The sequence below is a fragment of the Macaca nemestrina genome, chromosome 11, assembly GCF_043159975.1.
Source record: "Macaca nemestrina isolate mMacNem1 chromosome 11, mMacNem.hap1, whole genome shotgun sequence".
Taxonomy (NCBI): Eukaryota; Metazoa; Chordata; class Mammalia; order Primates; family Cercopithecidae; genus Macaca; species Macaca nemestrina.
This window is the reverse complement of record NC_092135.1, coordinates 45,880,893-45,908,733: the sequence shown is the minus strand read 5'-3', so window position 1 is coordinate 45,908,733 and position 27,841 is coordinate 45,880,893. Positions and strand designations below refer to the sequence as shown.

At 37.3% G+C, this 27,841-nt stretch overlaps 1 protein-coding gene across 8 annotated transcripts in view; it reads left to right on the top strand.

The window, feature by feature from the left end:
- Window positions 1-27,841, top strand: part of LOC105492698 (origin recognition complex subunit 4) — an 88,021-nt gene that overhangs the window by 3,965 nt on the left and 56,215 nt on the right. The window contains exon 1 of one of the 8 annotated variants that reach the window (XM_071073831.1): window positions 7,895-7,952. The exons of the other annotated variants lie outside the window; for them this stretch is intronic. The gene's annotated coding sequence lies outside the window, so the exon portion shown is untranslated. Of the gene's footprint in view, window positions 1-7,894; window positions 7,953-27,841 lie in introns of those variants that run through there. 8 annotated transcript variants of the gene reach the window in all.

The window sequence follows — 27,841 nt, the reverse complement described above, 5'->3', positions numbered from 1 at the left end:
ATCCAGTGGCATGATCTTGGCTCACTGCAACCTCTGCCTCCCAAATTCAAGTGATTCTCCTGCCTCAGCCTCCCGAGTAGCTGGGATTACAAGCATGTGCCACCATGCCTGGCTAATATTTTTATTTTTAGTAGAGGTGAAGTTTTACCATTTTGGCTAGGCTGGTCTCAAACTCCTGACCTCAAGTGATCCACCCATGCTTCAGGATTCCACAAACTTGGAAAGCCTTTTCCTGTGTCCTGCTGGTTGTGGAATCATTTTCCCTGAAAAAAGTTGTGGAGATGCTTGAAGAAGTGGTAGTCAGTTGATGAGAGGTCAGGTGAATATGGCAGTTGAAGCAAAACTTTGTGGCCCTGTTTGTTCAACTTTTGAAGTGTTGGTTGTGCAATGTGCTGTTGGGTGTTATTGTGGAAAATTGGGCCCTTTCTGTTGATCCATGCTGGCTGCAGGCATCACAGTTTTAAGTGCATCTCATTGATTTACTGAGCATACTTCTCAGATGTAATGGTGTCTCCAGGATTCAGAAAGCTGTAGTGGATCAGACCGGCAGCAGACCACCAAACAGTTACCATGGCCTTTTTTTGGTGCAAGTTTGGCTTTGGGAAGTGCTTTGGAGCTTCTTCTCGGTCCAGCCACTGAGCTGGTCATTGCTGGTTGTCATATAAAATCGACTTTTGTTGCACCTCACGGTCTGATTGAGAAATGGTTCATTGTTGTGGAGAATAAGAGAAGACAACACTTAAAATGGTGTTATTTTAAATTTTTGCTCAGCTCATGAGGCACCCACTTGTCAAGCTTTTTCACCTTTCCTATTTGCTTCAAATGCTGAACAACTGTAGAATGGTCGACGTTGAGTTCTTATGTTGAGTTCTTCAGCAACTTCTCCTGTAATTGTAAGAGGATCGATCTGCTTCAATGATTGCTCTCAGTTGGTTGTTGTCAACTTCCAGTGGCCTACCACTACACTCCTCATCCTCAAGGCTCTGGTATCCTTTGCAAAACTTCTTGAACCACCACTGCACTGTACGTTCATTAGCAATTCCTGGGCCAAATGCAGTGTTGATGTTGTGAGTCATCTCTGCTGTTTTACGACACATTTTGAACTTGAATAAGAAAATCACTCGACTTTGCTTTTTGTCTAGCATCATTTCCATAGTCCAAAATAAATACAAACAGCAAGTAATAAGTCATTAGCAAAAAAACATAAAGTGAGAAATGCCCATTAAAATGATATATAACGCACTCCAGCCTGGGTGACAGAGTGAGACTCCGTCTCAAAAAAAAAAAAAAAAAAAAAAAAAGATATATAACATAACCACATTTAGGAATGTATTCCAGTATCAAATGGCAAATTCCAACAATGCAAAATCCACAATTAATTTTGTACCAACCTAATAATTCGTGCTGCTTTGAAGGAAATCTTTTAGAATTTTTTTTCTTTTTTTTTTTTTTTGTTTGTAATTTTTCTGCTGTTTCACTCTGATGTTTTTGTGTGGAATTCTTTTTTTCTTTTTTATTTTTCCTCCTAGTCAAGTGTGGTTGTCGGGGTAGAGGAAATGTTAAATCATCGTGTGGAATTATCTTGCCCTGTGTTCATCAAGATTATTAAATCAATGCATCAGTATTTTTCTAAAGATATTGGTGATATTCTTGCTGTTTCTAGTTACCTGCTGAAAATTACAATCTTGCTTTTGTTGGCTTAGTGTAGTTGCTCCTTAGTATCTGTGGGAGATTGGTTTCAGAACCCCATGCAGACACCACAATCCACAGGCAGCTCAAATTCCTTATATAACATGCCATAATGTTTGCATACAACCTACACACATCCTCCCACATATTTTAAATAATCTCTAGACTACTTATGGTACCTAATACAATGTAGATGCTATGTAAATATTGTTATACTGTCATGACTTTTTAAAAATTTCTATTATTTTTTATCATCATATTTTTTAAAATATACATATATTTTTAATCCTTGGTTGAGTGAATCTGTGGCTATGAAGGGCCGCCTATATTCGTAGTTCATTTGTTGTTTGTTGGAGATAATTCCAGTTTCTAAATTTTCTAAGTCTGTGTCTGCTAGCTCATGATATTTTTTTCTTGTGTGCCTTGATACCAGTTGTATTTAAAAAATTACAGGAATATGAGTCCTAGAATAATAGTCTCTTTCTTAAGAAGGTACATTTTTCTAGGAAAGATCTCTAGGAGTGCTGTCAGTCCTAAGTTGCTTTATTCATGTTCAGTAGTTGGAATTCCTTAATGAACGCTAATGAACGTACAGTGCAGTGGTGGTTCAAAAAGTTTTGCGAAGGATACCAGAGCCTTGAGGATGAGGAGTGTAGTGGTAGGCCATTGGAAGTTGACAACAACCAACTGAGAGCAATCATTGAAGCAGATTGATCCTCTTACAATTACAGGAGAAGTTGCTGAAGAACTCAACATAAGAACTCAACGTCGACCATTCTACAGTTGTTAAGCAAGATTTTAAGATCATGAATTCTACTTTCCTTCAATTTCCTCTTATCCTAATGATGTTGTCTTTAAACTCTGAACGTAAATTAGGTAGCTTATCTGAGTCCCCAGCTTTGGCGGGCCATGTGCTTTTATTTTTATTTTTGATTTTGATTTTTTGTATTTATTTATTTTATTTTAAATGAGGTCTCACTATTGCGCACAGTGATCCTGAATTCCTGGGCTCAAGTGATCCTCCTGCCTTGGCCTGTCAAAGGATAGGATTACAGGCATGAGCCACCACACCTGGCCTTGTGCTTTGATTTTTTTTTTTTTTTTTTTTACCACAGACCTGCACATCTTCCATTAGCTCAGCCTTTTTTCTCAGCCTTTTCTTCTAGATAGGAAAATGTCCTCAGAACAAAAGTTACTTGGTGTATGGTTTGTTTCTGGCTTACCTTCACGTGGAATTTGGTATGAAATTTCACATTACCTTATTTCATTCATTATTATTTAGTTTTTTTGTTGGCCTCAGCAGAAAGTTTGGTCCTGTCCGCCACTACCATAAATAAAATCTAATCTTTCTTTTTTACTTCTGAGATTTGATTTTAAGATATTTATGCTATGAGCCAAAAATTTTTTAACTTAACTCATATATTTGTTTAAATTTTTTTAAATTTTTAATTATTATGGATACATAATATGGGGAGTATGTGATATTTGATACAAAAATACAATGTGTAATGATCAAATCAAGTAATTGAGATATCAGTTACCTCAAGCATTTATCATTTCTTTGTGTTAGAGACACTTCATTTCCACTCCTTTAATTGTTCTAAAACATACACTAAATTATTTTTAGCTGTAATTACTATATGTGCTACTGAACACTATATTTTATTCCTTCTAACTATATTTTTCTACCCATCAACCATCTCCTCTTGATTCTCCTCTCAATACTACCCTTCCCAGTCTCTAGTAACATCTTTTTACTGACTATCTCTATGACTTCAATTTTTTTGAAGCTTCTCCATATGGGTAAGAACATGTGATACTTGCCTTTCTATATCTGGCTTCTTTCCCTTATAATGTCTGCCAGTCGCATCCATGTTGTTGAAAATGACAGAATTTCATTCTATTTTTTTTATGGCTGAATAACATTCCATTGTGTATATGTACTACATTTCTTTATCCATCCTTTGCCATTTCCTTTCTTTTGGGTATATACCCAGTAGTGGGATTGCTGGATTATAGTTCTATTTGTTGTGTTTTTCGGAGTTCCATACTGTTCTCTGTTGTGACTGTGCCAGTTTACATTTCCACCAACAGTGTGCAAGGGTTCCCCTTTCTCCACATTCTCACCAGCATCTGATATTGACTGTCTTTTTGATAAAAGCCGTTTTAACTGGGGTGAGATGATACCTCATTATAGTTTTGATTTGTATTTCTCTGATTATTAATAATGTGGAGCATTATTTCATAGACCTGTTGGCCATTTGTATGTCTTCTTGAGAAATGTCTCCTCAGATCTTTTGACCATATTAAAATCAGAATTTTTTTTCCTTTTGAGTCGTTCATTCAAGATTCTTATGTATTCTGGTTATTCATCCTTTGTCAGATATTAGTTTGAAATATTTTCTCCCATTCTACCTGTTATGTCTTCATTTTATTGTTTTCATTGCCGTGCAGAAGCTTTTTGGCTTGGAGAGATCCCATTTGTTGATATTTTATTTTATCTTATTGCTTTAGTTTCTTGTGTTTTTGAGGTCTTATTTAAGAAGTCTTTGCCTAGACCAATGTCCTGGAGTTTTTGTTCAATGATTTCCTTTAGTAGTTTCGTAGATTTAAGTCTTTAATGCATTTTTCTTTGATTTTTGTATATGGCAAGAGTTAGGGGTCTACTTTTGTTCTTCTGAATGTGGGCATCCAGTTTTCCCAACACCATTTATTGAAGAGACTGTCCTTTCCCCAATGAGTGTTTTTGGCACCTTAGTAAAAAACTAATTGGCTTTAAATATACGGATTTATTTCTTGACTCTCTGTTCTGTTCTGTTGTTCTACGTGTCTGTTTTTATGCCGGTACCATGCTATTTTGGTTACTACAGCGTTGTAGTATATTTTGAGGTCTGGTAGTGTGATAACTCTACCAGTTACCAGCTTTGTTCTTTTTAGTCAGGATTGTTTTGGCTATTTAGGATCTTTTGTGGTTCCATACAATTTTAGGATTTTTTTTTTTCTGTTGCTGTGAAGAATGTCATTGCTCTTGATAGGGATGGCTTTGAATCTGTGGATTGCTGTGGGGAGTATTGTCATTTTAACATATTTTTTTTTTCAACTCATGAGCATGGGATGTCTTTTCATTTGTTTGTATCCTCTTCAATTAATTTCATCAATGTTTTGTAGTTTGCATTGTAGTTGGTTAAGTTTATTCCTAGATAGTTAATGTTATTTGTAGCTATTGTAAATGGGATCACCTTCTTGATTTCTTTTTCAGATAGGTTGTCACTGTTGGCATAGAGAAATTCTATGGATTTTTGTATGTTGATTTTGTATCCTGCAATGTTACTGAATTTGTTTATTAGTTCTAATAGTTTGTTGGAGTCTTTAGGTTTTTCAAATATAAGATCACATCAGCTGCAAACAATGATAATTTTACTTTCTCCTTTCCAATTTAAATGTCTTTTATTTCATTCTCTTCTCTGTTTACTCTGGCTAGGACTTCTATTACTAACTTGAGTAATAATGGTGAAAATGCCCATCCTTCTTCTAGATCCTAGAAGAAAGGCTTTCAGTTTTTCCCCCATTCAGTCTGATACTAACTGTGGGTTTGTTGTATATGGCTTAATCGTGTTGAGGTATGATCCTTCAGTCCCCAGTTTGCTGAGAGTTTTTATGAAGGGTTATTGAATTTTATCAAAAAGGATTTTGTTGTCATCTATTGAAATGACAATACGCTTTGTGTCCTTCATTCTGTTGATATGATGTATCACATTGATTGATTTACATATGTTGAACCATCCTTGCATCCCTGGGATGAATCCCGGTTAATTATGATGATCTTTTTAATGTGCTGTTGAATTTGGTTTGCTCTGTTTTGTTAAGGATTTTTGTATCTGTTTTCATCAGAGATACTGGCCTGTAGTTTCTTTTTTGTTGTTGTTTTATCTTTGTTTGGTTTTGGTATCAGAATAAATCTGGGGCTGGGCATGGTAGCTTACTCCTGTAATCCGAGCACTTTGGAAGGCTGAGGCAGGCAGATATTTTGAGACCAGCCTGGCTGACATGGTGAAACCCCATCTCTACAAAAAATACAAAAATTAGGTGGGTGTGGTGACTCATGCCTGTAATCCCAGCTACTCAGGAGGCTGAGGCAGGAGTATCGCTTGAACCCAGGAGGCAGAGGTTGCAGATCGCCTGAGGAACAAAGTGAGACTCTGTCTCAAAATAAATAAATAAATAAATAAATCTGGCCTCATAAAATGAAATTGGAGATCCTCCATGATTTTGGAGAATGATTTGAGTAGGACTGATGTTAGCTCTTCTTTAAATGTTTGGTGGAATTCGGTGAAGCCATGAAGTCCTGGCCTTTTCTGTGATGGGGGACTTTTTATTATTGTTTGTATCTTGAAACTTATTCTATTTAGATTTTGGTTTTCTTCATGTTTCACTCTTATTAGGCTGTATGTGCCTAGGAATTTATTCATTTCTTCTAGGTTTTCCAATTTATTGGCATGCGATCGTTCATGACGGTCTCCAATGATCCTTTGAATTTTTGTGATATCAGTTGTAATGTCACCTTTTTTGTCTCTGATTTTATTTGGATCTTCTTTTTCTTTTTCTTAGTCTGGGTAAAGGTTCATTGATTTTGTCTATCTTTCCAAATAACCCTTTTCATTTCATTGATCTTTTCTATTTTTTTTTAGTCTTAATTTTATTTCTGTTTTTAATTAATTTTCTTGTTTTATTATTTCTTTTCTTAATTTGGGGCTTGGTATGCTCTAGCTTTTCTAGTTCTTTAAGATGCATTACTAGATTGTTTATTTCTTGGTTTTCTACTGTTTGATTTGCACATTTATCGCTATAAACGTTCTCTTTAGTGTTAGCTTTAACTGTATCTCATAGTTTTAGCAGGTTATGTTTCCATTTTCATTTGTTTCAAGAAATTTTTAAAATTTCCTTCTTAATTACTTCATTGGTTGTTCAGGCACGTATTGTTTAATTCTTACGTGTTTGTATAGTTTCCAAAGTTCCACTTGTTATTTATTTCTACTTTTATTCCATTGTGGTTAGAAAAGATACTTTATAATTTTTATCAGACTTGTTTTGTGGCCTAACATGATGGTGCTCTTTTTGGGTTTCTGTTTGCGTGCAGTATCTCTTTCCATCTTTTGGTCTATCTATGTTTTTATAAATAAAGTGAGTTTCTTATATGTAGCAGGTACTAGGGCCTTGTTTTGTTTAGTCCTTCAGCGCCTCTGTTTTGATTGGAGAATTTAGGATCCATCCTTGAGAAATACTCCATGTGCTGAGGAGAAGAATGTGTATTTTGCAGCTGTTGTATGATGGCTTCTGTAAATATCGATTAGGTTCATTTAATCTATAGTGCAGATTAAATTCATTACTTTATTTCTGTCTAGATGATTTGTCCAATGGTGAAAGTGGGCTGTTGAAGTCCCAAGTCATTACTGTATTGGGTTCTGTCTCCTTAACTCTAATACACTTGACTTTATATATCTTAAGTGCTTCTGTTTTGGATAGATATGTATTTATCATTTTTATATCCTCTTGCTGAATTAAAACCTTTTGTATTGTATGATAACCTTTTTTCTCTCTTTTCACAGTTTTTGTGTTGAAATCTATTTTATCTAAAAATAGATACAAAGCTACTTGGGCTCTTCACATGCAGTATCTTTTTCCATCTTTTTGTTGTTAGTCTATGTTTTTATAGTGAAGAATTTAGTCCATTTACATTCAGTATATTATTGATAGGTAAGGACTTACTACTGCCTTTTTATTGTTGTTCTGGTTCTTTTCTTGGGCTTTTCCCCCTTTCTTTTTTCCTTGTCTTCCTTTGTGCTAAAGTTATTTTTTGGTAGTGTTTTAATTTCTTGCTTTTTATTTTTTGTGTACCTATTAGAGGTTTTTGTTTTGTGGTTACTATGAGGTTAGCAAATAACAACTTATAGCCAATTATTTGCAACTGATGACAACTCTGATTGCAAAGAAGAGAAAAAATGCATGCACAGAAAAAACTTTAAAACCTGTACACTTTTACTCCATCCCTTCACTTTTTGACGTTTTGTCTCTATATATTTTTATATTATCTTTTAAGTTTTGAAGTAGTTTTGTTTTTGTTTTTTTGTTTGTTTTGATAATGTTATATATAAAGTTTCGGTGCCACAAAAGAAATAGCACTCGAATATAAAATTTTCTTTTTAATTCTCAGCAAGGCAAGTTACTTCTATATAGAAAGGTGCGCCCTTACAGATGGAACAATGGTGAGTGCACATTTGGACAAGGAAGGGTAAGGGGTTCTTATCCCTGATGCATGTAGCCCCTGCTGCTTTGTCGTTCCCCTGTTGACTTTAGTTAGCCCTCACAGGCTAAACTAATTCCGATTGGCTAATTTAAAGAGAATGACGGAGTGAGCGCTTTGGTGGGAGTCAGGGCAGAGCAGGTAGCAGATAATTGGAATGAGTTAGGGTAGAGCAGGTGATTGGAATGTAGGGTGGAGCAGGTGATCAGAATGAGTCAGGGTGGAGTAGATAATCGGAAAAGGTTGCTTTACAGGAAGTTTAAAAGTAGAAGGCAAAGAATTGAACATACTGACATATTCTTTGAAAAGAAATTTAGAACTCATATCTAACAATCCCTCCCCCTTGTATTTCCTTACAACTTTCTTTTCAAACTTTTTTTTTTTCTTTTTTCGAGATGGAGTCTCACTCTGTCCCCCAGGCTGGAGTGCAGTGGCGCCATCTCGGCTCACTGCAAGCTCTGCCTCCCGGGTTCACGCCATTCTCCTGCCTCAGACTCCTGAGTAGCTGGGACTACAGGCGCCCACCACTATGCCCAGCTAATTTTTTTTGTATTTTTAGTAGAGAAGGGGTTTCACCGTGTTGGCCAGGATGGTCTTGATCTCCTGACTTCGTGATCCTCCTGTCTCGGCCTCCCAAAGTGCTGGGATTACAGGCATGAGCCACCGTGCCGGCCTCAAACTTTTTTTGTTAACGTGTCTTGGCTTAGTTATTTTGCTGGATTTTCTAAAAGAAGAAGCTTCTCCAGATAAGGTGGAGGTTAGAACACATATCTAACAATAGGATTGTCTTTTAATCTTCCTACTAAAGATATGAGCGGTTAGAGTATTCTGTATTTATCTGTGCACTTACTTTTACCAGTGAGTTTTATACCTTCAGATGATTTCTTGTTGCTTGTTAATGTCCTTTTCTTTCAGATTGGAGAACTTCCCTTTAGCATTTTTTGAAAGATGAGTCTGGTGTTGATGAAATCCCTCAGCTTTTGTTAGTCTGGGAAAATCTTCATGTCTCCCTCATGTTTCAAGGATAATTTCAGTAGATGTATTAGTTTGGTGCAAAAGTTATCATGGTTTTTGCCACAATATTAATTGCCATGAAAAGTAATTGCAAAAACCGTGGTTACTTTTGCACCAGCTTAATACTATTCTACTCTCTTCTGGCTTGCAGGGTTTCTGCTAAAGTTTGTCATCCTACTCTCTTCTGGCTTCTCTAAGTTTGAAAAGTACTCTGCTATTATTTCTTTGAAAAAACTTTCTACCTCAGTCTCTTTCTCTACGCCCTCTTTAAGGCCAGTAACTTTTTGATTATGCCTTTTGAGAGCTATTTTCCAGATCTTGTAGGCATACTTCATTGTTTTTTATTATTTTTTTCTCTTATGACTGTATTTTCATATAACCTGTCTTCAAGCTCACTAATTCATTCCTCTGCTGTTGAGAGACTGATGCATTTTCAGCCGTTGAATTTTCCAGCTTCAGAATTTCTGCTTGTTTTTTTTATCATTTCAGTCTCTTTGTTAAGTTTCTCTTACATAATTCTGAATTTTTTATCTCTTTTATCTTGAATTAAATTGAGCTTTCTCAAGACCACTGTTTTGAATTTCCCATCTAAATGGGAAATTTTTCCCAATCTAAAATTTCCCTTTTAGATGTGACCATCTAAAAGGTCACATATCTTTACTGCTCCAGGATTAGTCTGTTTGGTGAGGTCCTGTTTTCCTAGATGTTCTTGGTAATTGTGGACATTCTTTGATATCTAGGCATGGAAGAGCTAGTCTTCACAGTTTGGGTTTGTTTGTTCCCGTCACTCTCCAGGGGGGCTTTCCAAGAAATCAAAGCAGATTGAGTGTTGTGACTCAAGCCTGTAGTCACTGCAGCCATTTTGGCATTAAAGAGCGTCCAAAGCACAGGAACGCTGTGACTCTTGCAGACTCCTACATACACAGTTCTGATGGACTTGGGAAGATAATTGGGAGAATTCCCTGGGTTACCAGTCAGAGTCTCTTGCTCTCTACCTTCCCTTTCCTTCAGTCAGGAGTCTCTCTGTACTGGCCTGCCCAGTGTTGGTGGGGGATGATACAGGCACTTTTGTAGCCACCACAGTTGGAACTGTGCTGAGTTGCCTCTGAAGCCTCGCAGACCAGCACAGTATTGGGGCTCACCCAAGGGCCACGGCCAATCCTGCATGACTGCCACTGGTTATTCAAGGCCAAAGGCCACTTTAGTCAGCAGGTGGTGAATTCTTTCAAGACTGAGTCCATCCCATCAGGGCAGCCATTCCCTTCCTGCCTATGGTGAATCTGTAAATGCCATCCCAGAGCAACAGCTTGCTATCAAAAGCTTCAGAAATCTGTCTTTTTGCTTTATTTTACTGTGACTGAACCAATACTCTGGTTGCAAAGCAAAGTTCACTGTACTCTTCCTTCTCCTTACCCCGAGCTGAAGGGGTTGGGGAGGGGTGCCTCAGGGATTCCCTTAGCTGCCACAGGTGGTGTTGCACTGTGTTTTAACTCAAGTCCATTACCTCCAAGGCCAGTGCAGTACCAAGGCTTGCCAAAGGATGCAGTCCTTGTGGCCTGTCACTCCAATTTATTCCGGGCCCTAGACCACTTTAGTCAGAATGTGGTGAAGGCCAATTACTTCCTCTGGAGTGGAGGATTTCTCTCTGGCCTAGGACTGAGCTAAATGCTTCTTCTGTGGGCGCCAGCACAATGCCCTGTGTTATATTCTGCTGTTACAGAGCAGCACTGAGTTCCAGTGCAAAATCCCACACTTACTTTCGCTCTCTCTCCCAAGCACACAGATTCTATCTCAGTGTTGTGCTGCCTGGGGTTGGCGGAGGGGTGGTGTAGTCAGTGCAATACTGTCTTTTCTGCCCTCTTCAGTGCCTCTTTCCTGGTTAAAACCAGGGGTCATGATTGCTTACTTGATTTTGGATTTTTTGTTTATTTGTTTCTTTGTGTGTGTGTGTGTTTGTTTTGAGGCAGGGTCTCACTCTGTCACCCAGGCTGGAGTGCAGTGGTGTGATCTCAACTCATTGCAACCTCGACCGACCTCCTGGGCTCAAGTGATCCTCCCACCTCAGCCTCCCGAGTAGTTGGCACTGCAGGCGCATGCCACCATGCCCGGCTAATTTTTTCACATTTTGTAAAGACAGGGTTTCATCGGGTTGCCCAGGCTGGTCTTGAACTGAAATCAAATGATCCACTCGTCTTTGCCTTCCAAAGTGCTGGGATTACGGGCATGTACCACTGTGCCCAGCTGATTCTTATGAAGGTGTTTTTTTTTTGTTTTTGTTTTTGTTTTTTATTTTTGCATGGATAATTGTTCATTTTGGTGTTCCTGCTGGGGGATGATTCCTGGGAGATTCTCTTCGGCAATCTTTTCTGCCTCTTCTGCGAGGAAAAAGACATCTATTTTAAATTTTTCTTTTTTATTATAATTTAAGTTCTGGAATGCATGTGCAGAACATGTAGGTTTGTTACACAGGTATACATGTGCCATTAACCTGTCATCTACGTTAGGTATTTTTCCTAATGCTATCCCTCCCCTATCCCCCCATCCGCCAGTAGGCCCCTGTGTGTGACGTTCCCCTCCCTGTGACCATGTGTCCTCATTATTCAGCTCCCGCTTATGAGAACATGCGGTGTTTGGTTTTCTGTTCCTGTGTTAGTTTGCTGAGAATGATGGTTTCCAGCTTCATCCATGTCCCTACAGAGGACATGAACTCATCCTTTTTTATGGCTGCATAATATTCTGTGATGTGTATGTGCCACATTTTCTTTATCCAGTCTATCATTGGAGGACATTTGGGTTGGTTCCAAGTCTTTGCTGCTGTGAACAGTGCTGCAGTAAACATACATATGCATGTGTCTTTACAGTAGAATGATTTATAAACCTTTGGGTATATACCCAGTAATGGGATTGCTGGGTAAAATGGTATTTCTGGAGTTCTGGTTCTAGATCCTTGAGGAATTGCCACACTGTCTTCCACAATAGTTGAACTAATTTATGCTCCCACCAACAGTGTAAAAGCGTTCCTGTTTTTCCACATCCTCTCCAGCATCTGTTGTTTTTGACTTTTTAATGATTGCCATTCCAACTGGTGTGAGATGGTATCTCATTATAGTTTTGATTTGTATTTCTCTCATGACCAGTAATGATGAGCTTTTTTCCACATGTTGGTTGGCTGCATAAATGTCTTCTTTTGAGAAGTGTCTGTTCATATCCTTTTGTTGCCATTGCTTTTGGTGTTTTTTAGTCATGAAATTTTTGCCCATGCCTATGTCCTGAATGACGTTGCCTAGGTTTTCTTCTAGGGTTTTTATGGTTTTAGGTCTTATGTTTAAGTCTTTAATCCATCTTGAGTTAATTTTTGTATAAGGTGTAAGGAAGGGGCCCAGTTTCAGTTTTCTCCATATGGCTAGCCTGTTGTCCCAACAACATTTATTAAATAGAGAATCCTTTCCCCATTGCTTGTTTTCATCAGGTTTTTCAAAGATCAGATGTTGTTGTTGATGTATGGTGTTATTTCTGAGGACTCTGTTCTGTTCCATTGGTCTATATATCTGTTTTGGTACCAGTACCATGCTGCTTTGGTTGCTGCTGTAGCCTTGTAGTATAGTTTGAAGTCAGGTAGCGTGGTGCCTCCAGCTTTGACCTTTTTGCTTAGGATTATCTTGGTTTATGCGGGCTCTTTTTTGGTTCCATATGAAATTTAAAGTAGTTTTTTCTAATTCTGTGAAGAAAGTCAATGGTAGCTTGAATGGGATAGCATTGAATCTATAAATGACTTTGGGCAGTATGACCATTTTCATGATATTGATTCTTCCTATCCATGCACATGGAATGTTTTTCCTTGTTTGTGTCCTCTCTTATTTTGTTGAGCATTGGTTTGTAGTTCTTATTGAAGCGGTCCTTCACATCTCTTGTAAGTTGTATTCCTATGTATTTTATTCTCTTTGTAGCAATTGTGAATGGGAGTTCACTCATGACTTGGCTCTCTGTTTGTCTATTATTGGTGTATAGGAATGCTTGTTGTTTTTGCACGTTGATTTTGTATCCTGAGACTTTGCTGAAATTGTTTATCAGCTTAAGGAGATTTTGGGCTGAGACAATAGGGTTTTCTAAATATACAATCATGTCATCTGCAAACAGAGACAATTTGACTTCCTGTCTTCCTATTTGAATACCTTTTATTTCTTTCTCTTGCCTGATTGCCCTGGCCAGAATTTCCAATATCATGTTGAATAGGAGTGGTGAGAGAGGGCATCCTTTTCTTGTGCCAGTTTTCAAAGGGAATGCTTCCCATTTTTGCCCATTCAGTGTGATATTGGCTGTGGGTTTGTCATAAATAGCTCTAATTATTTTGAGATACGTTCCATCGATACTTAGTTTATTGAGAGTTTTTAGCATGAAAGCGTGTTGAATTTTGTCGAAGGTCTTTTCTACATCTGTTGGGATAATCATGTGGTTTTTGTCATCGGTTCTGTTTATGTGATGGATTACATTTACTGATTTGTGTATGTTGAACCAGCCTTGCATCACAGGGATGAAGCCGCCTTGATCATGGTGGATAAGGTTTTTGATGTGCTGCTATTCGGTTTGCCAGCATTTTATTGAGGATTTTTACATCGATGTTCATCAGGGATATTGGCCTGAAATTTTCTTTTTTTGTTGTGTCTCTGCCAGAGTTTTGGTATCAGGATGATGCTGGGCCCATAAAATGAGTTAGGGAGGAGTCCCTCTTTTTCTCTGATTTGGAATAGTTTCAGAAGGAATGGTACCAGCTCCTGTTTGTACATCTGGTAGAATTCGTCTGTGAATCCATCTGGTCCTGGGCTTTTCTTAGTTGGTAGGCTATTAATTACTGCCTTAATTTCCGAACTTGTTATTGGTCTGTTCAGGGATTTGACTTCTTCCTGATTTAGTCTTGGGAGGGTGTGTGTGTGTCCAGGAATTCATCCATTTCTTCTAGATTTTCTAGTTTATTTGTGTAGAGGTGTTTATAGTATTCTCTGATGGTAGTTTGTATTTCTGTGGAATCAGTGGTGATATCCCCTTTATCTTTTTTTTGTGTGTGTGTCTATTTGATTCTTTTCTCTTTTCTTCTTTATTAGTCTGGCTAGTGGTGTATCTATTTTGTTAATATTTTTGGAAAAGCAGCTCCTGGATCCTTTTTTTTTTTTTTTTTTTTTTGAGAGTGTTTTTGTGTCTCTATCTCCTTCAGTTCTGCTCTGGTCTTAGTTATTTCTTGTCTTCTGCTGGCTTTTGAATTTGTTTGCTCTTGCTTCTCTAGTTTTTTAAATTGTGATGTCAGGATGTTGGTTTCCGATCTTTCCTGCTTTCTCCTGTGGGCTATAAACTTCCCTCTACACGCTGCTTTAGCTGTGTCCCAGATATTCTGGTACATTGTTGTGCAGTTTTGAGCGAGTTTCTTAATCCTGAGTTCCAATTTGATTGCACTATGGTCTGAGAGACTGTTTTTTATGATTTCCATTCTTTTGCAACTGTTGTGGAGTGTTTTACTTCCAATTATGTGGTCAGTTTCAGAATAAGTGTGATGTTGTGCTGAGAAAAATATATATTCTGTTGATTTGGGGTGGAGAGTTCTGTAGGTGTCTATTAGGTCCACTTGGTCCATAGCTGAGTTCAAGTCTTGAGTGTCCTTGTTAATTTTCTGTCTTGTTGATCTAATATTGACAGTGGGGTGTTAAAGTCTCCCACTACTATTGTTGTGTGGGTGTCTAAGTCTCTTTGTAGGTCTCTAAGAACTTGCCTTATAAATCTGGGTGCTCCTGTACTGGGTGCATATATATTTAGGATAGTTAGCTCTTCTTTTTGCATTGATCCCTTTACCATTATGTAATGCCCTTCCTTGTCTTTTTTAATATTTGATGGTTTAAAGTCTGTTTTATCAGAGACTAGGACTGCAACCCCTGCTTTTTTTCGCTTTCCATTTGCTTGGTAAATATTCCTCCATCCCTTTATTTTGAGCCTATGTGTGTCTTTGCAACTGAGAGGGGTCTCCTGAATATAGCACACCAATGGGTCTTGACTCTTTATCCAATTTGCAAGTCTGTGTTGTTTAATTGGGCCAGTTAGCCCATTTACATTGAAGGTTAATATTGTTTTGTGTGAATTTGATTCTATCATTTTGATGCTAGATGGTTATTTTGCCCGTTATTTGATGTAGTTTCTTCATAGTGTCGATGGTCTTTACGATTTGGTATGTTTTTGCAGTGGCTGTTACCAGTTTTTTGTTTCCATTTTTAGTGCTTCCTTCAGGAGCTCCTGTAAGGCAGGCCTGGTGGTGACAAAATCTCTCAGCATTTGCTTGTCTGTAAAGGACTTTGTTTATCCTTCACTTATGAAGCTTAGTTTGGCTGGATATGAAATTCTGGGTTGAAAATTCTTTTCTTTAAGAATGTTGAATATTGACCCCCACTGTCTTCTGGCTTTTAGGGTTCCTGCAGAGAGATCCGTAGTTAGTCTGATGGGTTTCAGATTTCTAAAATAACATTTGGCTCTGCAGTATAAGAAGCCAAGTTAATGAAATTAGAAAATATTTTTAAGCAGCGTGTTTCTTCTCTTTCTCTTTTTCTTTTAACTCTTGCAAAGGTAAGAGAACACATGCTTACATTTTTAACTGCTTGTCCATGGCTTATTATTAAAAACAGTTCTCACTTCTTTGTCATAGGTTAGATTCTCCAGAATATTTTCCTTCAGACTGATACCATGGTGCAACAAAATGTTCGGGCCTTTATTACCTTATTTGCTCAATGCCAGGAAGGCTATGATGTTGGATGAGGTGGCTGTCACTACCCCAGTTTTCCCATCTAGAGGCAAATACTTTTGAAACTTTTTTTGGCTTATTCTTCTGGTATATACTTCTGTATCTCTAAATAACATTTTACTTTGCTACCTCCTGTCTTTTTGGTTTTAGGCATTATCTCTTGACTTACTGTAGGTGATGTAGATTTAGCCTTTTTCCACAAACATCCCATCCACTGTCCCCCCTCTTCCCATTGATAGCTTAATTTTTCATATACAACCATTTAGCATTTGTATAGTTCTAAATATTTATTATTCATTTAGACCCAAACTATCTGCTGCTTGTCAAAATAGCCTCTCCATGTATTCAGAGGTAGCGAGTATTTTTATCAGTTTATCCATTATCAAGAAATTTCTCCCAGACCATTCTGATGTACTGCAGTTTTGGCCCATTGCTTTATAGAGTTGCTCCTGGTGCAGTCTCTATCCTATGCTGGTTCCTCTGTTTCCTATATCCTATTTAATCCTTCGGCTTGTGTACTTTCTTGTTTTATTCCATTTTCTAGTAGCTTTCTGAAAGGCAAATGTTCTGTGGTGTTATATTTATGTAAGTGTCTTTATTTTACTCCAACTATTAGTTTAGCTGGCTTTCAAATTATAAAAGTGAAATTGTTCTTAAGAGCTCTGAAGGTATTTGTAGCATCTATTGTAAAATTAGAAGCCCTTCTTACTTCCATCGCTCTTCTGATCACTTTTGTCTCCTCTCGGGAAGATTATACAATCTCATTTTTAAGCTTATCAAATGTTTCTCTTTGTTGTATCTAGAGTTCTGAAATGTCACAGCGATGTGACTTATTATGAGTCTATAGTCATTCATTTTGCCATGCATTTTATGGATCCTTTCAGTCTGATATTTTGTGTCCATCAACTCTGGGAAAGTTCCTCATGTTTTTTCTTTAATTTTCTTGCCTTTGTTTTTGGTTCTAGAACTCTAATTAAACATTCTACCTCCTGGGACTATTTTTTTTTCTGTCATTTTTTTTTTCTTCATACTTTCTGGAAAATTTACCTTTTTCAAACTTTTGAGACTTTCATTTCTGCTATCATACTTGTAATTTCCAAAAGACCTTTTTTGATCTCTGTATAATTTTCTTATTATATTCTGTTATTTTCTCTTTCTGTGAATTTAATTAAAATTATTGTTGTTTTGTTTTGAAATTTATTGCTTCCTGCTTTCTCTGTTTTTTCCAAATTATTCTTTCTGTTAATATGTTTTGGTCTTTTTAATCTTGAAGCTTTCGTCAGCTATGTAGCAATCTTTGATTGCATGTTCAAATTTATGTCAAGGGCATTAGAAAGCTATTTTAGAGTTCTGTGAATATGGCTGGGCATTTTTGGGATGGAAACCCCTGGTGTCATTATCTTTAGGTTTGGAAGCCTAATAAGAGTCTAATAAGAAGAGTTCTCCAATCTTCTACCTCTCAGTCAGTGATTCTCAAGTGGGACAATTTGGCCTCTTAAAAGAAATTCAGCAGTGTCTAGAGACTTATTTGATTGCCACAGATAGGTTGCTACTGAAAACTGATACATAGAATCTGGGGGTCTTGTTACATCCTACAGTGCATAGGACAGCTCCAACAACGAAGAACAGTCAAGTTTAAAATGTTATCCAGAGAAACCCTGCTTTAAGGTATAAGTCTGATTGCCAGTGCTATGAGAACTATGTGAAAGAAGGTAGCTGGAGAGCCTCAATATTCAATATATAAACACTATCTTAATCCTCTCCTCCCCCTCAAAACTTTTTTGTCTGATACCCTCATCATCTGCTGTGTCTTGTGTCCCTAGGGTAGATTTCTGTCTTATCCTCTATAGAAAATAAGCCTCATGGCCTCTGATGAAGTGGGTTAGAGGCTTTTGTTTAATTTAAACCATGTTAGCACTGCAAGTCTTTTAGGAATGGTTTTCTCATTGAATTCTAGCCCAAATTAAAAGACCGGTTATTAAGTGAACTTGTTGTGTTTATATTATTTAGAGTATTAGCTGATGAGACTGGATGGCTTTGTATATTTTACTAAATGCATAAGTAGAAAAATAAGATATGAGTTGAAGATTATAAACCAAAAGGCAGATGAAACCTGGAATTGACAGCTGTTCCCATCCTTTCATTTCTGTTTTATTCTCTCTTTTCATTGCAGATCTTGCCCAAAATGCTGATCTTAAACATATTTTGGGTTTGCTACCTTTTCCTAATCTCTTTTTACCCTTTATCTTATATTCTCCCATGTCTCTCCTTACCTCCAATAAAACATAGCAAATTCTTAGTCCTATACTACTTTCTTGATTAATAGGGGAATTGAGAATAGTGTAAAATTTTGACCTGCCTTTGTATTGCTATAAAAGAATACCTAAGACTGGGTAATTTGTAAAGATATGAGGTCTTATAGCTCACAGTTCTGCAGACTGAGAAGTTCAAGAACATAGACCTAGCTTCTGGAAGGGCTTTCATACTTCCTGCTTCACAACATGGTGGACAAAGTCAAAGGAGAAAAAGAAACATTCAAAGAGGAAAATCTGAGGAGTGCATAGTGGCCTTATAACAACCCACTCTTGTGGGAAGGAACTAAGCCATTCGCCAGGGAACTAATCCAGTCTCGTGAGAGCCAGAACACACTAACTCCAGAATAGCACTAAGCCATTTATGAGGCATCTACCCCTAGAACCCAGATACCTCCCTCTAGGCCTCACCTTTCAATATTGCCACAGTGGGGTTCAAATTTCCACATTAGCTTTGGTGGTGATAAAGAAACCATATCCAAATTGTAGCATGACCAAAGAGTTGAGGTCAGACTTTTCAAGAATTAAGTTCTGATCTGTTGGCTTTTCACTTGCACAGTTTCACTTTCTCCTTATTTCTTTTTTGTATTGTTTACAAAAAATACATATTTTCTAATATAGATAACCCAGAAATGTCGGTCTTAAACGCACTCTTAATATGACCACTTGTATGGTTTGTATGTGTCTCAGTCAACTTACTTTATAATGAGTAAATACCAAAACTATTTTCCCTGAAAAGCTGGGTTTCAGCTAATACCCATTAGACTTTGGTGGGTTTTTTAGTCCAACCTGTTATACCAACACTGCTGCAATATCTGGTGAGCATCATGTTTTTAAAAATTTATGGTAAAACACATTTTATGTTTGTAACATATGTTTAAAAGTTAAAATAGAATTTTAGCATCGTAATTTACACTTAGGAATTTATATGTTCAAATTGTAAAGTACAGGATTTGATTTAAATGTGCAAGAAAATTTTTAAAGTTACAAAAATAAGTAATATACATTCAGTATGAAAGTGATTAAAAAATGAAAATTACCTATAACCTTTGCACCCAGAAATAATTCCAAGATGCTAATATGTATAATATTAGTCTTTTTAAACTATGTTTTTATACATTTAATAGCAGCATGGGATCACAGAGCTTTGTCAGGTACTTTGAGAAGAAATAATCATAGATAACATCTTTTTATTATATTAAATACTTATAAAATAACAATATGTTTGTTTCCTTTACATTGCGAGAGTCTCTTCCCAACCATTAGGAATTATGCCCTTGAATAGTGTGATGATTGGTGTTGACAAAGAAAAATAAGATATAAAAAATTTGCTTACTTTGGTATATAAATGTTATTGAAATGTCTTATTTCTTTAAAAAGAAACATATGAATGAATTCATTCTTTGTTTTGTACAGTCTGTGGATTGTGATAAATATATAATGATCCATCATTACAGTATCATACAGAATAGTTTCATTGCCCTAAAAATCTCATGTTCCGTACTTCTTCTCTTTCCTTGACAACCACTGATCACTAAAAGATCTGTTTCTGTAGTTGTGCCTATTCCAGAATATTATACAGTTGGAAACATACAGTAGGTAGTCTCTTCAGATTGGCTTCTTTCACTTAGCAATATACATCTAAATTTCCTCCATGTCTTTTCATGGCTTTGTTTCTTTTACATGCTGAGTAAGATTCCATTTCATGGATGTACCACAGTTTGTTTATCCGTTCACTTATTGAAGAACACTCTTGCTTACTTCCAAGTTTTGGCAATTATAAGTAAAGCTGCTATAAACAGGAAGATGCAGGTCTTTGTGTGAACCTGTCTTCAACTCATTTGGGTAACCAGAGTACATGATTTCTAAATTGTGTAAAACGAATATGTTAAGTTTCATAATAAACTTCCAGACTGTTTTCCAAAGTCACTGTACCATTTTGCTTTCCCATCAGCCATGAATGAGAGTTTCCATTGCTCTACCTTCTCACTAGTACTTGGTATTGTCATTGTTTTTGGATTTAACCATTGAAATAAGTGTGCAATGGTATCTCATTGTTTGATTATATAATTCCCTGTTGACATACGATGTTGAGCATCTTTTCATATGCTTATTTCCACCTGCATATCTTATTTGGTGAGATGTTTATTTTGATGCCAATTTTAAACTGGGTTGTTTATTTTCTTGTTGAGTTATTTGTATATTGTAACAAAGTAAGTGTTTTTCACATATTTTATCCCCGTGTGTATTTTGTGTTTTAATTTTCTTAATAGTGCCATTTGTAGAGCAGAAGTTTTTAATTTTAATGAAGCCTAAATCAATTTTTTATTTTCTTTCATGGATTGTACTTTTGCTGTTGTATCTAAAAACACATGGCCATAACCAAGGTCCCCTAGATTTTCTTTTGTGTTACATTTTTGGAGTTTTGTTTGTTTGTTTGTTTGTTTTTTGACATGGAGTCTCACTCTGTCACCAGACTTGAGTGCAGTGGCACGATCTTGGCTCACTGCAACCTCCGCCTCCCGGGTTCAAGTGATTCTCCTGCCTTAGCCTCCTAAATAGCTGGGACTACAGGCACGCACCACCATGCCCAGCTAATTTTTGAATTTTTAGTAGAGCCGGGGTTTCACCACGTTGGCCAGGATGGTCTCGGATCTCTTGACCTTGTGGTCCACCAACCTCTGCCTCCCAAAGCACTGGGATTACAGACAGGAGCCACCGTGCCTGGCCTGTTTTTTGTTTTTTGGGTTTTTTTTTGGAGATGGAGTCTTGCTGTGTCGCCCAGGCTGGAGTGCGGTGGTGGGATCTCAACTCACTGTAACTTCCGCATCCTGGGTTCAAGTGATTCTCTTGCCTCAGCCTTGCGATGTGTTCAGAATTTATTTCTTCCAGTGGGTTCTTGGTCTTGCTGACTTCAAGAATGAAGCTGTGAACCCTCGGGGTAAGTGTTACAGCTCTTAAAGATGGCGTGTCCGGAGTTCCTTCCTTCAGATGTTCAGATGTGTCCGGAGTTTCTTCCTTCTGGTGGGTTCGTGGTCTTGCTGACTTCAGGAGTGAAGCTGCAGACCTTCACAGTGAATGTTACAGCTCTTAAAGGTGGCACGTCTGGAGTTGTTTGTTCGTCCCAGTGGGTTTATGTCTCGCTGACTTCAGGAGTGAAGCCGCAGACTCTCGCGGTGAGTGTTACAGCTCATAAAGGTAGTGCGGACCCAAAGAGTGAATAGCAGCAAGATTTATTGTGAAGAGCGAAGGAACAAAGCTTCCACAGCATGGAAAGGGACCCGAGCGGATTGCTGCTGCTGTCTTGGGTGGCCAGCTTTTATTCCCTTATTTGTCGCCACCCACATCCTGCTGAGAGATTCATTTTACAGAGCACTGATTGGTCCATTTTACAGAGTGCTGATTAGTGCATTTACAATCCTTTAGCTAGACACAGAGCGCTGATTGGTGCTTTTACAATCCTTTAGCTAGACACAGAGTGCTGATTGGTACGTTTTTATAGAGTGCTGATTGGTACATTTACAATCTTCTAGCTAGACAGAAAAGTTCTCCAAGTCCCCACTCAACCCAGGAAGTCCAGCTGGCTTCACCTCTCAGCAAATAGCTGGGATTACAGGCGCCCGCCACCACGCCCGGCTGATTTTTGTATTTTTAGTAGAGACGGGGTTTCACCATGTTGGTCAGGCTGGTTTCGAACTCCTGACCTCAGGTGGTCCACCTGTCTTGGTGTCCCACAGTGCTGGGATTACAGGCGTGAGCCACTGTGCCTGGCCATTTTTGGAGTTTTATAGTTTTGCATTTTATGTTTAAGTCTGTGATCCATTTTGAGTTTTCTTTGTGTGAAAGTTGTAAGGTCTGTGTCAATTCATGTTTTGGGACGTGTATGTCTAGTTTTTCCATTACCATTTGTTGCAAAGATTGTTCTTTTCTCCATTGAATTGCCTTTTCTTATTTCTAAAAGCATAACTGACTATGTTTATGTGGGCCTGTTTCTGGACTCTGTTTTGTTCCCTTGATTTGTCTGTTCTTTCACCATTACCCCACTGTATTGATTAGTATAGTTTTATAATATCTTGAAGTTGGGTAGGTTTTGTCCTCCAACTTTGTTCTCCTTCAGTATCGTGTTGGCTCTTCTGGGTCTTTCTTTCTTTTTGTGTATACTTTAAAATCAGTTTGTCATATCCACAAAATAACTATCTATGATTTTGATTGGGATTGCGTTGAATCTATAGATCAAGGTTGGAAGAAGTGACATTTAACAATATGAATTTTTTCTGCTCTTGAATGATGTCATTTATTTAGACTTTCTTTGATTTCTTGAATCAGAGTTTTATAGTTATCCTCATAGAGATCTTGTACATATTTTGTTAGATTTATATCTACATTTTTGGTGAGTTTTTTTTGTTGTTGTTCCTAATATATATGGTATTATTTTAATTTCTAATTTCAATTGTTCATTACTGATATATAGGAAAGAAGTTGACAATTTGTATATTAACCTTGTATCCTGCAACCTTACTACAGTAGTTTATTAGTTCCAGTGATTTTGTTGTTATTTTGGGATTTTCTACATGCATAATCATAGCATATTATTGGGACAAAGAATGATGAGAAAAGGTGTATAAAGAATGATAAAAATATAATAAAACAGTGTATTTGAGCCTATTCATAGTTGGTCATCAGTTATTGTCCCATTGATAGCCTTTTAACTTTGGGGAGTAAAAGGGATTGCAGAAAAGGATGAAGGTAGGGTACCAAAGTTCTAAGCCATATAATACTGTCTTTTTAAAGCACCCCCCCACCCCAAACTTTTAGCTGTCCTTTTCCAACCCAAAAAACACAACTGTCTAAAAATCCTATTTCATTTTAAATGTCAACTGACATTTCCATTTATTCTTGCAAAATTACCTAAGCATGCTAATGGAGGGGGTGGACAACATATTCATTAGTAAAACAGAATTGGAGAATATCATTTCATTGACTCTAGAATTTGGTCTGCTATGCTTTCTGCATAAGCTGAAGGGTCTCATTAGAAACGATGTATTATTCCTAAAAGTTTTTAGGGAAAATTTTAAGATTTTTCTAGGATAATTTCTAGGGTAATTTTTAGCAATTCTTAAATAATTTATCTCTAAAGCAATGTTATATTCAGTTTTTTTCCTTCCAAAAATAGTTTAATATTTACTAAGTAATTTATTGGAGTTGTAGCATATTGTAGAGGCCAAGAACAAACTTCCCTTCACCCTCTGAAGGTTCTTTGAAAATCAGCTGAAAAAAGACAGATTAATAGGAAAAAGGGCATATGATTTCATTTGATCATGGTTTTACATGACATGGGAGCCTTCAGAATAAAGACCTAAAGATAAAGGCAAAAACTGTCCATTGGTATGCTTAGGTTCAGCAAAGTCTGGACAGCCATGTACTAAGTGGGGAAACCCAGCAAGGCCTGCCTGTATAGATTCTTCTTGGCCTCTCTGTGCAGCATTCTTTCCTTCTGGGTATGGTACAGCACCGTTTCTGGCATGGGGGTCGTATGACCTACAATCAAACAGAATAGGTAACTTTTTTTTATAGTTAGTTTTTACACAGAAAGATGAGGGCAGGGAACATTAGAGTAATGTATTTAGGTTCTGTGGCTGGCTTTGGGGAAAGGGGGTTCTGGTTTCTGTGAACTGCCTTGGGGAAGAGGGATTGTGGTTTCAGTGGCTAGTCTCAGGAGAATGAGAGGCCAGAGACAGGAAGTTAGGAGATGGTCAGAGAGAGCTGCTTCAGAGGACTTTATTTTGGAGTATCATTTCCTGAGCCCTAACAATATCATACTTACATTTAAGTAAACTCAAGTCTGTAAACATGGCAAAGGAAAAACTTATTTGAATAGTGGATAGTACTGTATTCATTATTATTCTCAAATGAACATATACCCTGAAGTAATTGACATTGCAAGAAAGTACAGTTCTGTAATTTATGGGTAGTTTGGGGCTTTTCAAGGAAAATTTGACTACATGTGCCTTCTCACCCACCAATTTTAGTGCCCTAGTCTTAAATCTTGTGTCCCATATAATGCAACCATCCTTCACAAAAATGATATTTTTGTCAGGTGTAGTACCTCACACCTGTAATCCCAGCTATTCAGGAGGCTGAGTCAGGAGGATTGCTTGAGGCCAGGAGTTGGAGACTTCAGTGAGCCATTATCATGCCACTGCGCTAGTTGACAGAGGAAGGCTCCATCTCTTAAAACAAACCAAAAAAAAAAAGTTTTTGTTGATTCAAGTGTCTGTTGCCCTTATACTATTTATCCATCCAAGTAAACACATTAGCTTGGATTCACGAGCTTAAATCCTTCTCCTCTTCAGCATGTTTTTAGTCAGAGAAGGTAGCCTACTTCCATGTACTCAGAGAACATAGACTACTGTTGATCACTATAATATTTAAGATGTATGGTAGTTATGTCACTGCCAGCAAAATCATGTAATGCATTTCCAAAGCTTCTAAAGGATTTCTAGATAGGTTGCAAATTTGTGTTAGTTCTTTTGTTAGCCTATATAATTCAGAACTAAATGCATTTTATTTTAAGACATATACTTTAAAGAAGTCCTCCAAGTAGTATTTCTTTTTTGTTCCTTCCTTCATCAACACTACCGCAGAATTGATACTTTGTATCATTTACAAGGTGTATTCCATGGTTAATAATCAAAACAACTGTAGTAATATCTTTTTTTCTTTTTTTGAGATGGAGTCTGGCTCTGTCTTGCCTAGGCTGGAGTGCAGTGGTGTGTTCTCTGCTCACTGCAGCCTCCGCCTCCCAGGTTCAAGCAATTCTCCTGTCTCAGCTTCCCGAGTAGCTGGGATTACAGGTGCGCACCACGACACCTGGCTAATTTTGTATTTTTAGTAGAGATGGAGTTTCACCATGTTGTCTAGGCTGGTCTCAAACTCCTGAACTCAGGTGATTCACCTGCCTCAGCCTCCCAAAGTGCTGGGATTACAGGCGTGAGCCACCATGCCCGGCCAACTGTAGTGATTTTGAAATGTCTTTCTTTACTGAAGATACCATAGTATTAACTCTGTGATTATCATTCTGGGAGTTGTTTATTTTGTAACTATTGACCTTCCATGTTCTTGAAAACAACTTTATTGTCTCATTCATGAATATCAAGGCTGTAATAGGTACTTTATAAAGTAAGTACACTTATTAAAAGATAATATATGTACCAGACGTGGTGGCTCACGCCTGTAATCTCAGCACTTTGGGAGGCTGAAGTGGGTGGATCACAAGGCAGGAGTTCGAGACCAGCCTGGCCAATATGGTGAAACCCCGTCTATACTAAAAATACAAAAATTAGCCAAGCGTGGTGTCGCATGCCTGTAATTCCAGCTACTCAGGAAGCTGAGGCAGGAGAATCGCTTGAACCCGGGAGGCAGAGGTTGCAGTGAGCTGAGATGGTGCCACTGCATTCCAGCTGGGCAACAGAGCAAAAGTCCAGCTCAAAAAAAAAAATATATATATATATATGTATATATGTTTATATTCATGTGTGTATATGTTACGTATATGTGGTTGTGTCTGTGTATATATGATTCCAGACATACTGCCATGTACTTGTGAAGACTACTGAAATTCAGAGGTTAGAGAGAACATGGCTTTTCTGGAGAATTGCAAGTCTTTTCAATTATTTAATCAGTTTAAGTACCGAGACAATATAAAATATTTTTCTTTATTTTAATATCAATGAGAAAATATCATGGCATCATATTACTTGACTGAAGATTATCAAAGCTTGGAATCATTTGATCTGAACATGTCCTTAAGTAAATTGTGTCCTTTTATATTCACTGGCAACAAATGAGGAAAAAAAATGATTTTACAAAACAATCAGTAATTACCATGGTTTATTCACCCGTGGTCCAAAAGTTGATTTGTGTGGAATGATTCTTCACCTCTGGAGAACTCAAGGAAACTTCTCACCAGAGGCTGTGCCCCAACTTGATATAGATAACATTTTTGAGCTGATCTCTTTAGGAAGAGCTAACAGAGTTTACTTACTTTCTAACTTGGAATTTATATCAGTATTGGCTCTTATTTCTCCCCACCCTCAACCATTCTTTTAACTCTATTTTAATCTTTACCTGTGTACAAACAATCCAACTGGGAAAAGAAAAAGAATGAAAACTAATTCTGATGGGCTGAAAAACAGCTTAAATGTATTTTTCTTGCCTCAGTTTCATCTCAAAGGACAGTAACAAAACATGGAAACCACCTACAAATTTCTCCTAAAATACCTTTCATTTTACGTTATTTGACTGTTTAGTGAGCAAATCAAGAACATTATATCTAACTGAAAAGAGGCAAAGTTCTGACCTTTTGTCCATACTTACCTGTCTTTGAAAAATGTCAGCCATATAAAGTTAGGTCCTAGGTAAACAGTAATAGAGTTTGTATTTTAACTTTTTTCTGATAAAGGGAGGGGAGTAGTGGTATTGTTTTCAGTGTTTTCTTCTGCCACCATCTGGAAACAGAGTAGTATTAAACATCTTTTTAATTTACTAAGAGTTCTCTTTACAAAGTAATGCCCCCATCTGCTGGAGCTGTAAGGTTTTACCTCAAAATAAGGCTGTTAAGGAAAATAATACATGATCATTTGTGTATTTTTGAATTATATTTTCCAGTCTCATCCACCAAGTTTACCAAGGTTTTTGTAGGAATTGTTAGCCAATTTCATCTGCTCTTGATGTGTGTGTTCTTCTTCCAAACTAAGAAAAACTTGATATAAATTAGTTGTTCTTGGAAAGTGGTGCATAGTTTTTGTTTGTTGTTGTTGTTGCTGTTGCTGTTGTTGTTGTTTTTGAGATGGGAGTCTCGGTCTTTTGCCCCGGTGGGAGTGCTTACTGCAACCTCTGCCTCCTGGGTTCAAGCATTCTCCTGCTTCAAGTCTCCCGAGTAGCTGGGGTTACAGGCACGTACCACCACACCTGGCTAGTTTTTGTATTTTTAGTAGAGATAGGGTTTCACCATGTTGGCCAGGCTGGTCCCAAACTCCTAACCTCAAGTGATCTGCCCAACTCAGTCTCCCAAAGTGCTGGGATTACAGGCGTGAGTCACTGCGTCCAGCCAAAAAGTGGTATGTTTTTATATTTTTAACAAATGGGTATGAGAAAACAAAAAATGCTCAGAGCAGTCTGAGCTCTGAGTTATGCTGGCCCAGAGAGATGTGAGTAGTATGGGACTTCAGTTATGCCCCCATACTCAACCCCCGACTCCCTACCCCCTGCTGATCTGTAGCCAATGGATAGTTAATGTTATATTAATGTAGATTCTTGGTGAACAACTCCGAACCTGCCTTTTTACATTTCTTTTTCTCTTTAAAAATCTACTTGTAACTGCTGCTAATGAGCATATATTCAGGGCAACTTGAATCTATGCTCCTTGGTTGCAACCCTCAATCTTGGTCCAAATGCAGTCTCTGTGTATGTTATTAATTTTGCCTCAACTTCCTTTTAGGTCAACACATATAAAACTTACTTATATTATTTACAGAAATATTTGTGAGTAGAATAAAAAGTTCTGTTTATAACTATTTTAAGTGTATAGATATGAGAATTTTTATAGGTAATACCTAATTTTTTGGCGATGAAATCAGTGTTGGAAATATTTTCAAAATGTCCTATAACACAAATTGCTTTTAAAAAGCAGTTTCTTTCCTACTTTTATTTTAAAATTCCAGATGAAGTAAATCTTTTTTTTTTTTTTTT